The 15,318-nt window shown below is 41.1% G+C and overlaps 1 protein-coding gene across 1 annotated transcript in view; it reads left to right on the top strand.

The window, feature by feature from the left end:
• aatf (apoptosis antagonizing transcription factor) overlaps positions 1 to 15,318 on the top strand; it is a 104,297-nt gene that overhangs the window by 70,983 nt on the left and 17,996 nt on the right. The gene's annotated exons all lie outside the window — the stretch shown is intronic.

Genomic DNA, 15,318 nt, shown 5'->3' with positions numbered 1-15,318 from the left:
CCAGATCTACTGAAGTGATCTTGCTTCTTTCATTCCTCTAATTATAATGCTACTAAAAGAAATCATCGCAAATTTATGATTGGCCCGAGGTACATCTCTTCACAGATTGACTGCCATCGCTGGGCTTTAATCACTCTTGTGCTATCCTGTAGAGCAAACGTAGATATCATAATAGAAAATGGATGTTGGATTTGAAAAGCTATAAAAAGTCTGCTATTCTCCATAATGGGTAGAAGTGCTGGAGTACTAGCTTTATGTTGCAGCTGAGCTACCCTTTTTTGGGGAGGAGGGGAACTCCAAAACCCTGCTTTACTTAAAGGTGTGTCTTTTTATAAATGTGTCACTTTATGGGAAACTTGGTATTCGTAGATTCTGTAGTGTTCAAATTAATGGTATTAGCATGTACTAAGTTAGGCATACTTACCTTTTTATTTTTGTAATTTTGGAGGGATGCGGTTTCAATAAATGAGTAAATCACTGTTTGCTCATTATAGTGAGGAAGTGATAAAGCTAGAGAAACGTAACAAACTTTCACTTCAAAACCCATGATGCGATAGACCAGTGAATTAAAGGGACAATGATGGTTCTCTGACAGTGCAAGTAATAAACCCCTTTATTTAGCTGCTGGAAGGTGACATTAGCAAATAAATGCTGAATGTAGTCCATTAATAATGGCTAACAGAGAGAGTAGAGTTGCATTTTCGTGAGGCTGGGATCTCCAGAGGTAAAGGCCAGTAACAGATTACTAGTCATGGACTCCTAACCAGCTGGACCACTTGGCACCAAACCATAGTGAAACCTGATTATTTTTCTGAACGGAATCAGATTTTTATTTAGAAAGAATTTATGTTGTGATAACTTTTTAATAATCAAGATTCTGCTGTGCACACTTATTACAAAAAAATCATTGTCCTCAACAAGGTGGTTTCAGAATAAGTGGGAACCCTTGAATATAAATTAGCTAGTAATATATTCATAAACTATAGCTTTTGGCATTCATTTTAATTTGGTTTGATTAATGCTGACAAGTACAAGTAAAGGGTAGGTTCCACTAAAGAATAAGGTTAGACAAGTTTCTGGTTACTTACTCAACTCTTTCCAATTAATTGTCATATTCTTCTAGTCCTCTGAGAAAATGTTAAAGCCAAAGTTTTGCACATAAAATTAATAGAAAGAAAGACTTGCATTTATAAAGTGCCTTTCATGACCACCGGACATGTCAAAGTGCATTGCAGCCAATTAAGTACTTTTATAAAAAAAATATATATAGTCACTGTTGTAATGTAGGAAACGCGGCAGCGAATTTGCGCACAGCAAGCTCCCACAAACAGCAATGTGTTGACCAGATAATTTTTTTAATGTTGATTGAGGGATAAATATTGGCCAGGACACGGGGTTAACCCCCCTGCTCTTCTTTGAAATAGCGCCATGGGATCTTTTACATCCACCTGAGATGGCAGACGGAGCCTCTGTTTAACCTCTCATCCAAAAGACAGCACCTCCAACAGTGCAGCACTCCCTCAGCACTGCACTTCCCTCAGCACTACACTGGAGTGTCAGCTGAGATTTTTGGTGCTCAAGGTCCTTGAAGTGGGACTTGCACCCACAACCTTCTGAGTCAGAGGCTACCCACTGAGCCACAGCTGAATAGCTAGTGACCCTGCACACTGAATGTTTGGCGAAAACGTCACTCTGTGCCAGCTTATAGAGGTTGTAGCGAACCATTCCGAATCCAATGCTAAAGAGACAACCAGGCTTATGGACAGCTGTTTACTCTGGGGTAACAATTTGTATTTTGATTATCATACTTCTGTATAGCAGTAAGGAGTGGAGTGCTGATGAAATTATTTTAATATTTATTAAATGGTCATGTATATAATAAGTGCTTATCCCCAGCTAATGAAAGTACTTAGGTTAAAAACAGATTTTTAAAAATTTATGCTTTGCTTTGATGGAAATGTCCTTTATTTATTTGGTTGAGTATCAGCTTTTGCCTGGGGCACTTAGTGGAGTGTCTCAGAATATTGGACTGTCTGCCTTTAGCTTTTTTGAGCAGAGCAGGGTGGGGTAGAAGAGACATTATTCACTAGACCATAACAAGGCAGACAATTGTAGAGCAGTAATGATACTCCCATAGCTTGAACTGCCCTCTCCTTCCAACATCTGGAGATTGTGTATGTATTCATGGGTGATTGTTGGCATCAAGAAGAGAGCATTATTATAAAGCCCGCCTGCTATAGGGTTGTGTATTTGGATTGCGTTGGAACAAGGCATTGTAATGGAAGCCACTTTCAGGTTGTACTAAATCAGTGAGATATGTTCAGTGCTGGCAATGAGGCATAGTATACCCATTTGAAATGACAAGTGAACTATCCTAAGTTTGTAAAATGTACTTTGTGACTGTGAAGAAATTGAATAGATCTTTTGTGGGCTCCTGAATTCCAGAATGCCTATAATTAGAAGTCATTTTATTGATATTTATGGATCACACCTGGACCATTAACTGCACGTGTGTAATTAATAATTTGATTTAATTATATATAAAGTTTTCTCCACAGGATTTTGCAATATATACTGATGCTGGTAAATACAGGCAGTATATAGGGCCCAAATTTGCCCAGGAGTTGCTCCGTTTTTTTTGGAGCGACTTGATTTTACTGGAGCATCTTAAAAATCCCCATTTTGCACATTAAATTTGCGCCAGTGTAAGTGAGTTAGTTAGGATTTTTTTTAGTTGAGTTTTTTGTTCAAAAGGGGGCATTACCAGCCATTTTGGCCATTTAAGCCAGTTTGGTCAGCTAATAGTTGCTCCAAACTAACTTAGGCCAGCATTTGTGGCCGCACAGAAAATCCTTGCGGAGAGTTAAGAAATCAGCGCAGGTAGCCAGAGATTGGGGGTAAGGGAAGCACAGAGGACCTTGCAAAGCACTAAACACCTTCACAACAACTAATACAGATCTTGTACTGTAATTTTTGCATAATTTACACATTCCACTATATAAAGCTTCATAAAATATGCACTTTTTAATATCATTTATATCAGAAAACAAAGGGTTTCATAAAACCATTTATGAATCAAATATTTTGCCAGCAGGGCTATGAGCGATGGTCACTTGTGCAAGGTACCTGAGGGTGCCCATGCAGTTACTCCCCAATAAGGCACCCGTGGGTGCTGATGGAATGTTCCCAACAGGGTATCTACAGGCATCCATGCAGTTGTTCACTAAGAATTGGTGGGATTTTTAAAAAAAATTGACCTAAGTCATGATTACTACCAAAACAAAAGCCACGACCAGATATTTGCTGGTACTGAGAGACCAAACCTAAGGAAAGTTTTCTCTGGTCATTCTCACCTCTTAACAGCCAGTTGCATTGTTACACACCCCCCCCCCCCCCCCCCGATCAAACCTCTTTCTCCCCCCCCCTCCCACCTCCCCCGATCAAAAGTCTCCCCGCACCAACCTGTTTCTTGTAGCCCTCAGCGCGGGCAGGCAGGCCACTCATCCAGGGATAGGGGCGGCGAGCATTGGGTCCAGCTCACAGCCTGCAGGACGAACTGGGAGGGCGACGAGCTGTAGACTCCACTACACATGCGCGCAGCTGGCAGCACTGTTTTTGGCGCAGGGCTGTAGCTCCGCCCACCCCCCCCCCCACACTCCACGAGAAACGCCGCACCAGGACCTAGGGACACAGCAGAGTGGCCAGAATCGTTAGTAAGTTTTTTGCCGCCGTTTTGAGCGCACAAAATCGACGCATCTCGGGATAGTGCACCGGAAAAAGGGGCTGGGGAAATTTGGGCCCATAGACTCTGAGATTTTGTTTCAACGGGTGCATGGTTGTGTTGCTCATTTGCTTAAGGTACATCGTTGAAAGAGATTGACTTAAAAGCCAATATGATCACTATAAGTGAAGCTAAACACCTGCCTTCATTTTAATGTATTTTCTTTTCATTGCTTTTTTTTCTTTAATTCTCCCATTTTGCAGTTTCTATATATTTAAATAAAAAACATTTTCTCCTCCCTGAAGACTATTCTATGTAATTCGGTGGCCAGAACAGGCCTATCTGGAATAATGTTTTTTGCCATGGCCACAATTGAGGCTTCAATGGCCAGCTGTAAACAACTCACAATTCCAGAAGGTCCTTCAATTCTCTTCCTTCTCTACCTGGCAAAAGTGCAATTTGCTTCCATGTAGCACTCGGACATGGAAGTGAAACAAGTAATGGACAGGAAGCCGGTGACTCGAGCTCACAACCTTCTGGTTGGGAGTCAAATGCTCAATCATTTTAGCTGTTAGTCCATCTATCGCCATACAATGAAAACCTAATTGTTACAGATCCCCTGAGTAAACAAGATATTCCTGATCCTGGGAGTAGAAGAGTTCAAAACTTAAGCTGATTCCTTGAAAAGGATTAAGAAAGAGATTTATTGCATTCTTTTTCTTTCTTTTATTATTCCGTTGGCAAATTTTCTTTTCTTTGCCTCTTTCCCTTTTCCAATTTTTTGGAACTTGAGATAGGAGATAAATATAAGGTGATGCACATACAAGGAGGTGATTCAATTCTAAACGAATACAATAGTGTTAGTCTTTTGTTCTTGAATTACTCATTAATAGCTAACTTGTCAGTAAAATTGCTAATCCAGCTATTGTGATTCTATTGCTGACTGTTATGAATTGCACCTGTTCTCTGTCATGTTACATTTGTAGTATGTGGTATACACGGTTCAGAGTAATAAGTTAGTCTTGTATGCCTTGGCTTATCAGTGATCTGGGGATTGACTATGAGGAATGGTGACTGCTATGCTTGAATACAGAGTCCCATGGCTTTTGTTGTACCTCCACACCTTTATGACAATCTGGACATTTAAAAAAAAAAATACAGCAGCACTCCGACAACCTGCACTGGAGCCAGCTGTCTAACTGGGAACTAGACCTGTGTTCTCACTCAAGCAGCTTAACTCGCATTCTCAAGCAGCAGGTTGTACGATGAGATACAGTGTAGCATCTGCCATCTTCCTTAACTTGAGACTTGTAGGAAGGAGAAACAACCTTTCCTTTCCCCACTACCCCTCTTCTACCCCCCCCCCCCCCCCCCCCCCCCCACCAAAAGAAATCATGGTCCTGAAATGGGAGTCTCTGACAGCATACGCCATTGTAAAACGCCCCACAAGTTCCGGGGTTCCCTGAAGGTTCACAGATTGTCCGCCTGCAACCCACAAACTCTTTGCTATTTGCCCACCTACTGCCCACAAAACCCTTATGCCTGGTAAAATCAGGCATCAGGCCTGTTTTTTTTTAAACCAGCGTAAGGGTTAATATGAAGGTTAAATGAAAAATTAAAAAACATACACGCTTAAAATTAGTTTATGTAAATTTTGGCCCTGATTAAAATACTTACAATTATTTTCAATAATTTAAATGTTTATTTTAAATGCTTCATTAAAGGGATTTTTAAATAATTTGAAAATGGGAATATTTATTTTTTATTTCAGTTGTGAAATTATTTATTTGGGGATTCTTCATAAGCTTCTGGGGATTCCATTCGTAAATGGAGTCCCCGTAAGCTTATGAGAAATCCTCCTTTCTGATGGGAGGACCGGGCCCACGTGATCCCAGGGATGCTTCCGAACCACCTACATCCCTGGGATCTGTGGGGTGTACGCAGGCGTGCGCCTTCTGGCACAGGACACAAAGTCTCTGAAGCCCAGGAACCAGCAGGTAGGTTGGTATTTTTTTTGGGGTTGGAGGCGTACTCCGGAGGTACACCTCCTATCGCAAATTTCGGCCCATTATCTGCAACCTCCAGACAAAAGTCCCATCTGCTCCTTTAAGTTCATAAAACTATACATAATTGAAATCAGTTGCTACTTGAATTTTTTGCATACGAGGATGAAACATGATTTATTAGAATAATGAGGGGAAATGGGTGGTATGATGGGTTAGGAGACTTTACTTTGACATATTGATCTGGGTTTGAATGCAATCCAGACTGAATTGCAAATTCAGTTTGTTGGCTTAGAGTTGAGAGCAAGATTTAGAGTCTGGTTAAGTTGCTAAAACATCTACCACAATTTTCATTCGGTAATTAGTGAAATTCATTCTGATTTCTCCCATCACCACGTATGCTTTTCAGAATTAGAAGCTGCCTTAACATCATCACGTACTTCTTATCAGTTTTTAAACCTATTTATAGGGATATTATTAAAAGTTGCACTAACTTATAAAACCTGCATATTGATAAATATCAGACATTCTTCTTTGCAATTAGCTGATTACAATGCTTGAACTGTCAGGTGCCTTCCTTGTACCTTTATCTATGGTCTATCTGACAAGTAGCAATAGACAGGGCAAGTATGCAACACAGATTTAATCAGTTTTTACAAGAGCAATATTTTAAGTTATTTTACCTTTTAACAGTGTCATTAAGGAGCCTCATTACTCTTTTATTAGAGTGTTGTAACTCACTCCATTCTTATCAGATTACAAAATGAACATAACTCATGCCACATATTAGATCTCTTGTAAAGGGATTACAGCCTTGCATTAACTCAGATTGACACGGTTTATAATTTGCTTGTTGATACACATGCAGCGATGTCGTGCATTTGACCTGCAGCAGCGTGGTGGAAAGGGACACCCATACATCATCATTAAAGATGGCATCCGCTAAAGAATCAGAGCCACAGGGTCTTCCTGCAGTAATTGTCACGAAGGACAAAGGAGGCATTTTCAAGTGCAAGCTGAAATCTAAAGTCTAGTTTAAATATGAATGCTTGAGCATTATGGTAGCATTGGAAATCTTCAGTGGATTCAGTAGAACCATTTGGATCTTTGATTGTAACTTTGCTCACTTCAAATCTATTGTGAGTTTTAATCGGTATTTTGCTTTGAAATAAGTTTGCATTTTCATAATATTGATAAGCTTTTGTTTGCCACCTTTATGTAGAAAAAGCTCTAAGTCGTTTCAGTATTATCCAAAAGATTTATTTGAACTCAAATACATCTTTTTTTACTGTTATTAAATGGTGCATTCCTATGATCAAAGGTTGTATTTAACACATCCCTGTTGAAATAATGGGCCAGATTTTGCTGTCAAAATAACGGTGAGGCTCATGATGCTCACCATGATTTATGTGTAAATGGCAACTTCAGGTGAGTGGCATCTGCTTAGTTAAATGCCAGTATCCAAAAGTTGCTGTCTCAGTTGCACTGCCCGGCCGTTAGCTTTGCAAAAATGGTATCTCGCTGTCTGCCTCACCTGCATTGAATGTCGTGAAGTTGCTGTATTTGCGCGGTAGATACGAACCAAATCTATCTCAGATTTTTACGACTAGTAATTACAAGCGTAAATACCCTTTTAAGAACGTGATGAGTGTTAATGACTGCCAATCAACCCCACTAGCACCGAAATTAGTTATTACAGGTCGAACCTCCCTTATCCGGCACCCTCGGGACCTGGCCTGTCCCGAACGAGGGACTTTGCCAGATGAGGGGAGGCCACGTGTTTGGGTGGACTGCGCCTTTAAGTGCTGTTGCTGGGGTAAGTGTGTGTGCACGCTGATTGGCTGGACCGACAGTCAATCAGTGTGCAGAGGGCCCCAAAGAGTCGACCCTACTCCCCCCACCCTGGAGGGAGCGCTGTGTGGAGGAGTGCCTAGCCTGAGGACTGTGGCTGCAGGAGTTCCAGCAGGGCGACGAGGAGGAGGCAGTCGATTGAGGAGAAAGTTTATATTGACGAGTAGGATTTTGATGGTCGCGTTCTGCACATGTGCCAACCGGCGGCCGGGAATGATGCCGGATGAGGGGTGGTGCTGGATCAGAGAGGTTCAACTTGTATAAGTATGGAGTCTCAATCCTTCAGGTTGTGAATTGTTTTAGATTTTTTTTTTTAATTTTCCCTTAATTTTCCTTTCTGTCTCTTTTCTCTCTCTCTCTCTCGTGCGCTCTCTCTCTCAACTCTTTCTTTCCCTCTTGCATAGAACCATAATACTACGAATGCTGGAAATCTGAAATGAAAGCACAACATGCTGAAAATACTCAGCAGGTCAGGTAGCATCTGTGGAGAGAGAGAGAAACAGAGTTAACATTTCAGGCTGATGATCTTTCATCAGAACTCTTTTTTTCTGATGAAAAATCACAGACCTGAAACATAAACTCTGTTGCTCCACAAATGCTGCCTGGCCTGCGATGAGTATTTGACAGCATTTTCTCTTTCTTTCCCCCTCTCTAGTTCTCTTTCTGTGTCACATTTAGCATTGAATTCAGCCCCTTTAATTCACTCTCAGTTCTTCCTATGGCTATTTCCAAATTCTTAAAATCTCATTGGTTAAGGAAAGACCCTATCGATTGGCCTGTTCACTGCAGTCCCGGATGTTTCCTTCACTGCACTTGTACTTTCAGCAGCTCAGTGGGCAAATTTATTTTGAGGTGCAGGAGCAAGTCTAACTAATGGCAAACGCTGTTAGATGCCCCACTACAGCAAAATATGTTGCATGTAGGCCAAATTGTTTGGATATATATTGTATAATTTTCACCAGTCCACCCATAAAGATGGCTGATTTCTATGCTTGACTTCCTTAAAAGGCATGGTTGAATCATATATGAAGGAACGCAATTGAGATTTGTTGGTTTTCAAATACATGCCAACATAAATACATTTGAAGACAGTGACAATTGGCCGCTGTTTTAAAATTAACTTTCAAAGTGAAGTTGCATTAATTTGTGATCTACAGGACTGAACATAAAGGTTATTGACTGACCTATATTTTGGGGTGACTGAGGACGTATCGAGCTTAAAAGATCAACTCCAGCTAAGGTCCAAGGTGGGGGTCAGTGAGGAATTCTCCAGAATATTTTTTGCCCTTATTGGTCTGTGTTTCTCTCTGGCTTTTTTTTTTGCCTTTCCCAGGAGATTACATGGCTGTGGCAGGGTGGGAGATGTCTAGTCATGATGCTCCAGCTGTCATGAGGGCGAGATAGGCTTGATGGACCAGCTGGTCTTTCATTTGCCCGTTACTTTCATATGTCCGTAATGTCATTGGGTTGAGAGGGGTGTGTGCATGTATAATGCTACCAAAGAACACAGTGTTTTGCTCCCCAAAATATGTTTACTAAATTGTAACCTAATTTAATGAACAGAACTAGTATGCAAGGAATATAGGTTGAATTGGATTCACAGTCAGTTTCCATGATTCGACACAAGAATGGTGTTTATGCAAAAGAAAGAGTGGCCAAAGAGAAAATAGTTTTGCAATAAATGATGCAATAAACCCATTAACAATTTGACGTTTCATTTGAATCCTGTGTCATAGGATTTTATCGCCAGCAAGATTTGGCAGCACAATCTGCTAAAGGCAAAGAACATTGAAGAAAAGCTGGCACAGGATTTTCAAAGTCAATTGTAAGAAAAGTAGAGATTTCATCTGATGAGAGCCACAGCTTTCAGCAGTTGAAATTATAGGGACCTGGCCAATCTTTTAAAAAAGCTGCATTTCAATTGGATAACCATTAATTGCAGCTAATTGGATTAATATTTCCTTTGAGCTCTCTGCAAGTGATGATTGTTAAAACTGAAATCTGGTCCAGCCAGAAACAAATTTGCTTTAATCAGTGAGTACAATGATCTACTGTTCAGGTAATCCAGGATGCAGAGAGCAGTGGGTCTGTTGGTAGTGAAGCTTTATTTTAGTCAGAATATTCCAGTATCCCTATTATTAGCTATATACCTAAATGGAATAATGATGAGGAAATTGCAACTCTCTCGCTATCAACTTGGTGAAAAAACCTTGCTGCCAATCATTCATTGTTTAGCCCAATGCTTAATCGTTATATGCATTGAGTATATTCCCTCCGGCTGCAGTTATACTGCATATACTGATCAGGAATTTCAGGATATTGATCCTGCAATGAAGAAGGAGCGATGGTACAGGTTGAGCGCCGAAATCCGGACACTGAGCCGATCCGTGGCGGGGTCATCCGGAAACCGGAAAATGTTCCGAAATCCAGACTCCTTCCCCCTTCCCCCCCCCCCCCCCCCCCCACCTCAACAGCCCAACCTCTCCCCTTCGCGGCGGCTCAACCTCACCCCCGGCCCTCGGCGGCCTGACCTCGCCCAGATAAGTGTCATGAATGTTTTGTAATTTTTTTTTTTTTGTTGCTATTTTTGCGTCCCCCCCCTCCTCCCACCCCCGGGCCTGCCTTTTTAATGATAACCAGCCTCGGACTAAAGTTGGCGAGGACTGCGGTTTCCACTGCGAATCCTCATGCAATGCCGATTTTTACCATCAAGCGCATTTTTTTTGCCAATTTTAGGCCTTTAAAAATAGTGGTATTTTTGGCGAAAAATGCCAAAAAGATATCGCTATCACCAAAAGACCAATTTCTAGCCCCTAGACTTTAATGTTGTGTATTTACTGTAACACCTAGTATTCCATTAGCTTTTTTAATGGCCTTATCCACTTGAGATAATGCTTTTAATGTCTTGGGAACCTGAATCCCAAAATCCAAAACTTCAATACCACCCAACTTTACTTCATTCAGAGTACATATTTTTTTTAAGCAGAATGTACCGCCTCAAATTCACTAACATTGAATTCCATCTGCCACTCTTTTGCCCATTCCACCATTGTATCAATATCTCTGCAGCTTCATTCGGTGCTCCGATTTTAGTGTCATCTGCAAATTTGGATACCGCTCTGCAATATCCAAATCAATGGCACGCACAGTGAACAGAAATGATCCCAGATCAGACCCTGCAGGACAAAGCTACCCTCTTCCAACCACTCTGAGAAAATGCCCTTAACTAGTACTTTCTACTTCCTTTCTTCTAACCAGTTTTAAATCTACTTTGCTGTCTTCTCCCCAATTTCATATCCCTTTATCTTCTCTCATAGTCTCATATATGGTACCTTGTCAAAGACTTGCTGAAAGTCCACGTACACCATTTCCCACTGCATTTTCCCCATCTGCCATATTTGTTACCTTCTCAAAGTGCTCTATCAGGTTGAACTTGAACTGATTTATTTTACACTTTTAGCAAACTTGTCCGTCAGTAATACTCAATCGCACCATTTCTGATCCATTATAATTATGTATAAAGTGGCATTCCGTTTTTACTTTTTTTAAATATGTATGTAAATTTGTCATTTTGTAACAACACCCTTCTGCCCGCTAATGGAAAAAGTTGACTGGAAGTGCATGTAGGCGTAAGATTTTTAATATAGGCATTTGAGATGTGACTGGCACTTTAAACTTGATTACTGCATGTTGAGGGAAAAAAGCCTTCAGCTGTCTGTCTCTTTGCAGCCTTGTTTACGACATTGCAGATAGGATATATATTGTCTGGTATGCAAAATGTTACTTCAAATGCATTATTCCTATATAAATACTGTACATAACAACTTAAAACACTGTCCTTAAATCAGTCAATTTAGCGAATGTGAAATGGGCCGGGGCCTCGCATCAGGCTGGAGTTCAGGATACCATCACCTTAATTAATAAGCCGGTCAATATTTATCCCTCAATCAACATAACAAAAAAAATTATCTGGTCATTATCACATTGCTGCTTGTGATGAGAACCCACTTTTAGAGTGGAAGTAAGTCGTCTTCGATTTTGAGGGACGACCTATGATGATGGTTTGTGGGAGCTTGTTGTGCGCAAAGTTGGCTGCCCATTTCCTGCATTACAGCAGTGACTGCACTCCAAAAGTACTTCATTGGCTAGAAAGCGCTTTATAAATCCGCATCTATTTTTTTTTTTTTTTTAAAAGAGTTAGTGATGGTCCCCGATTTACACTCAAATTCAAGGCTTTTTGTTATTTTTATATATTCCAGCCAAGTGAAATCTGCTGTATTGATTTTCTGCTTCTGTCTAATTGTTACTTTTAATAAACCGGATTTGTAGTTTATAAAGATCAGATATCTTTAGGAAGAGTTTCAAGGCCTTGGGGAGGGTGCAGAGGAGATTTATTAGAATGGTAGCAGGGATGAGGGACTTCATTTACATGGAGAGACTAGAGCAACTGGGATTGTTCTCCGAGCAGAGAAGGTTATGGGGAGATTTAACAGAGCCGTTCAAAATCATGAAGGGCTTGATAGAGTAAATAAGGAGGAACTGGCTGTAGGGTCGGTAACCAGAAGAGACAGATTTAACGTAATTAGCAAGAGCCAGAGATGATACGAGGAGAATATTTTTTATGCAGCAAGTTATGATCTGGAATGCACTGCCTGAAATGGTAGTGGCGGCAGATTCAGTCCTAACTTTCAAAAGGGAATTGGATAAATACTTGAAGAAAATTGCAGCAATATGGGGAAATAGCAGGGGAGTGGGACTAATTGGACAGCTCTTTCAAAGAACCGGCATAGCACCGAATGGCCCCCTTCTGTGCTTTAAGATTTATTGATGATTTTTCTGCTATCCAAAAACTTGAACAGACTTGAACAGTTCAGTAAGCTATTACAGTAAAGAGAAATCCTCTTCAACCCCTCCTCAGAGCCCTTGGCTGAAGTCCACCAAACCTGTGCCTGAAGTATCAGAGACAGCCATACTGTAGATGCTCCAAGCAGTTCAGTGGCTGGATTCACATCTATAAGGGGAACATTTTTTGGTGCATTATTTCAGACAATACAGTCAAAGGTTTTTCTGTGTTCAAGCCAGTTTCCAGTACTTAGGGCAGATCCCGGTAAAACGTTATTTAGGTTCGATCTTTTGTAGTTATGTGTAGGATCTTATGCAACCGCACATGCCAAACCTACTCGAATAATGGTTTCCTTGTAAAGCCTCCCTTTCCCAGCCAGCCTGGAGTGGTCGGGCCTTGGCCTTGTTCCTCTCACGATGTTCCACAGTAGTGTACATTACAGCTGATAGTAACAGCCAATACATCCTTGACAGGATGGCCATCCTTTTGCAGGAGACCTGGGTGTAGGTGTACACTTGGGACATCAAATCAGTTGGAACCAAAGACAGTAATACCAGCACTGGAAAACTTCCGGACTATAGTATGGAGCAAGCCAGTGTGGGTGAACAACACCACATCAACAGGGATTGGGGGCGAGGAGAGTGGGGAAACTCGTTCCTAGTCCCTTTTAAGATGCGATCCTGCGAGTACATTTGTGTTTGGGTCACTAGATTATTCTCATGGCTCAGCATTTAGTCAGGATAGACAACATAACTGCAGGCACTCTGTCATCTCACAGTACACTCTCTGAAATGGAAGATCCATCCAGGACATTTTTGGGAATTGGGACGTGTGTAGAGTTCCACCAGGTAACCATCAACTGCTGTGTTTCTGCTAGAGGACACGAGCTGTGTCAGTTTGGAGACTGGACAGTCTCTTTCCTTGGACACAGATTTCTCCCAATCCCATGGTAGCTCAAACTACATGAGCCAATTGGGTAAAATCATACTGTCACCATAGCCGAGGTCAGTTAACACAGTACAGACCATGAATCAAGTTTGCAAGCTTGTGTTGTGTGTGACACAATGCTACACAGGGCAATGCCACTGCCCACTAAGTCATTGAAATAGCCATAGAATTCTGTTAACTAAAAAAAGCAGTCATCTTGGTAAGGTAACTTTGGTAAACAAATGCGCCTGCAGTTATCTAGTTAAATTGATGTACAGTGGAATATAGGTGCACAATCTCTCTATTGACCTATGAGGTGATTCAGTAAAACTGTGAACTGGATTATAAACATCTTTTTCATTGCATGTAAAGATTTTGTCAAATTTGGGGTTCAAATTTTCCCAGGCAGATGGATTGAAAATCCTGTTAATGTGTTGGTCATTAAGGATCCTAAGTGAAATGTTTCTGGACAGTCTGAGATTAAATTCCCAATGCAAGAGAGTCTCCAGCACAAAACAGGCCTATAATTCAGCATCATTAGTTCTAATTTGGCTGTGTCACTCGGAGACCATAATAGTAGACAGTTTGGAAAATCAAAATGTCAAACTGGTGCAATAGGAGGTGTTCTTCAGAGGTTGGAGTTGTAGGCAGGACTTGGGTTGTGCTAACACCTGCTAATGTAGCTAAAGCTACAGGTAATAATGACAAATTAATGATTTAATTGAACCTGCACCAAGCCTTAAATAGTCATGATTGCTATTTAAAATCCCCATTGTGGCTGGGCATGGAGCCCAAAATGTGTTTGATTCAACCTAGGAGGTTACGGCATAATGCTGGTTCCATTCTACTTTGAATTCTGTGATGTAATCACAGGCCGAACAAAATGTTGTTTAAAAGCCAAGCACCCGCAAAATAATTCTAGACCCAACGTGGCGCTAATCATAAGTCGGATGTTTTACAAGGAGGTGGGGCATTATGCTATAACGCGCTATATTATTCTGCTAAAGTGGAGCTCTGTAATGTGGTGTGTCCATTTTGAGGCCAGACGGTGTAATTGTTGTGTGTTCCCAAATTCTTGGGTAGATCCTTTGGTCAAGCAGAGGTCAGCCTGAATTTTTTTTATTTTGTACTCTTTTAGGTATTACTCCTTAAGGTAAATTCAATACTTCTGATGCTGCAGGCCTACCTCCTTGTCAATTGGAAATTACTGGCTTTCTGTCAAATATTATTTTTTGTGATGCTCAAATTTACATGTGTGACGGATCATTTCGCAACCTTCAGAAACGAAGGTTACCCAATGGTTCATTAAATTTATCGTACAGACAGGAATGGCCCAAGTTCAATCGTGACCTGTGTTGAGCTAGTTGGTCACAGTCCAGGTAGAAGTCTAGAGAGTGAAATAGGCCAGGCCTTTGTGTGGATGTTGAGTGAAGGTAAGATTGGGCTTTGTTGTGATGCTTACCCCTCCTGCCCCCACTCCCCCTTCCACCCACTGCAATTGGATAGCTTGCAGATATTTGTGGATTGAGCATTGAGCGATATACTAGCGTGTGACCTGCACTCTGGCAAGGTGTCGACACCATGGGGGGTGGTTTGGAGAACATTGGCAAGGGAAGAACATTTTGCAAAATAAATATTTTTTATATAGATTGACCAAAATGAATAGTAAAATCATTGACTTGCAGAGTTTGAACTTTTACTTAGAGGACGGGGGGGGAAGAGAGATTCTGACCCTTCTAAACTATAGGGAAACTCCAGGCTGTCAACAACATGCATATAATATGTAAAATGCTTCTCTGGTATCTAGACCCAACTACTGTTCATTTTGTGCAATCTCTAAGTTTCAAGCATCTTTATGCTTGCCATTCTACAACTGGCCACTAGAAGGTGCACAAGAGTGATCCAGGGAGTTTGCAATTCCCAGCATTCCTTTTCTTGCTGTGAGGAAGTGTGATCTCTGCTTGCACCTTCCC

The sequence above is a fragment of the Pristiophorus japonicus genome, chromosome 16 (genome assembly GCF_044704955.1).
Source record: "Pristiophorus japonicus isolate sPriJap1 chromosome 16, sPriJap1.hap1, whole genome shotgun sequence".
Classification (NCBI taxonomy): Eukaryota; Metazoa; Chordata; class Chondrichthyes; family Pristiophoridae; genus Pristiophorus; species Pristiophorus japonicus.
Note: the sequence above shows the minus strand (reverse complement) of the source record. Positions and strands in the feature narration are given on the sequence as shown.